Source organism: Condylostylus longicornis, unplaced genomic scaffold (genome assembly GCF_029603195.1).
Source record: "Condylostylus longicornis isolate FDR11 unplaced genomic scaffold, ASM2960319v2 ptg000676l, whole genome shotgun sequence".
Taxonomy (NCBI): domain Eukaryota; kingdom Metazoa; phylum Arthropoda; class Insecta; order Diptera; family Dolichopodidae; genus Condylostylus; species Condylostylus longicornis.
In genome coordinates this window covers 7,501-10,000 of record NW_026578626.1, presented here as the reverse complement: position 1 = coordinate 10,000, position 2,500 = coordinate 7,501, and positions in this window count along the sequence as shown.

Below are 2,500 nucleotides of genomic sequence, written 5' to 3'. Positions count from 1 at the left end.
ATCAAACCAGGCCCAATTTCATTCATGAAAAAAAATGTAATTAAAAAATGTACGTTTGAATCAAAAAGTGGTCATACATAGATTTACACATAAAATTTTAATAATCAATAAATATGCTTCCCATATCCAATACCTGTATTGTATTGATATATTTATTATAATAAGCATTACTTAAATCATAATTTGTTTACCAATTTAGGTTACTTTTCATTCATGAAAAGTAATTATTGCCTGTCGAGCATAACATATGTCCCGATCAGGCTTATTTTGCCTTTGATAAATATCAAACCAGGCTGAAAAAAATTTTTTCATCGGGTGGGCATAACATGCTTACCAACCCAGGTTACTTTTCATTCATGAAAAGTAATTATTGCCTGTCGAGCATAACATATGTCCCGATCAGGCTTATTTTGCCTTTGATAAATATCAAACCAGGCTGAAAAAAATTTTTTCATCGGGTGGGCATAACATGCTTACCAACCCAGGTTACTTTTCATTCATGAAAAGTAATTATTGCCTGTCGAGCATAACATATGTCCCGATCAGGCTTATTTTGCCTTTGATAAATATCAAACCAGGCTGAAAAAATTTTTTTCATCGGGTGGGCATAACATGTTTACCAACCCAGGTTACTTTTCATTCATGAAAAGTAATTATTGCCTGTCGAGCATAACATATGTCCCGATCAGGCTTATATTGCCATTGGTAAATATCAAACCAGGCTGAAAAAAATTTTTTCATCGGGTGGGCATAACATGTTTACCAACCCAGGTTACTTTTCATTCATGAAAAGTAATTATTGCCTGTCGAGCATAACATATGTCCCGATAAGGCTTATATTGCCATTGGTAAATATCAAACCAGGCTGAAAAAAATTCTTTCATCGGGTGGGCATAACATGTTTACCAACCCAGGTTACTTTTCATTCATGAAAAGTAATTATTGCCTGTCGAGCATAACATATGTCCCGATCAGGCTTATTTTGCCTTTGATAAATATCAAACCAGGCTGAAAAAAATTTTTTCATCGGGTGGGCATAACATGCTTACCAACCCAGGTTACTTTTCATTCATGAAAAGTAATTATTGCCTGTCGAGCATAACATATGTCCCGATAAGGCTTATATTGCCATTGGTAAATATCAAACCAGGCTGAAAAAAATTTTTTCATCGGGTGGGCATAACATGTTTACCAACCCAGGTTACTTTTCATTCATGAAAAATAATTATTGCCTGTCGAGCATAACATATGTCCCGATCAGGCTTATTTTGCCTTTGATAAATATCAAACCAGGCTGAAAAAAATTTTTTCATCGGGTGGGCATAACATGCTTACCAACCCAGGTTACTTTTCATTCATGAAAAGTAATTATTGCCTGTCGAGCATAACATATGTCCCGATCAGGCTTATATTGCCATTGGTAAATATCAAACCAGGCTGAAAAAAATTTTTTCATCGGGTGGGCATAACATGTTTACCAACCCAGGTTACTTTTCATTCATGAAAAGTAATTATTGCCTGTCGAGCATAACATATGTCCCGATCAGGCTTATTTTGCCTTTGATAAATATCAAACCAGGCTGAAAAAAATTTTTTCATCGGGTGGGCATAACATGTTTACCAACCCAGGTTACTTTTCATTCATGAAAAATAATTATTGCCTGTCGAGCATAACATATGTCCCGATCAGGCTTATTTTGCCTTTGATAAATATCAAACCAGGCTGAAAAAAATTTTTTCATCGGGTGGGCATAACATGCTTACCAACCCAGGTTACTTTTCATTCATGAAAAGTAATTATTGCCTGTCGAGCATAACATATGTCCCGATCAGGCTTATTTTGCCTTTGATAAATATCAAACCAGGCTGAAAAAATTTTTTTCATCGGGTGGGCATAACATGTTTACCAACTCAGGTTACTTTTCATTCATGAAAAGTAATTATTGCCTGTCGAGCATAACATATGTCCCGATCAGGCTTATATTGCCATTGGTAAATATCAAACCAGGCTGAAAAAAATTTTTTCATCGGGTGGGCATAACATGCTTACCAACCCAGGTTACTTTTCACTTATGAAAAGTAATTATTGCCTGTCGAGCATAACATATGTCTCGTTCAGGTCTATGTTATTCCCATATCCAATACCTGCCACTGTATTGATATATAATAATAAGTATTACTTAAATCATTATTCATGCAGTAATACATTAAGAAAATACTTATTTGAAGTATTTATAGTAAGAATATACTTAACCTATCTTAACAACCACCACCACCACCTACCAATCAATATTACAAGCCTTCAATAGCAAATGTTTATCACCATTCCTATAATACATACTTATATATAGGTAAGTATAATAAGAATGTACTACTTAAGTACCAACGCCACTATTAATACTCATATGCAATTTTATAATACACACTTAATATACTTATAGTAAGTAATAAGAATGTAATAATAGTGGCTACCGCCATCGCCACTATTATACCCATATAC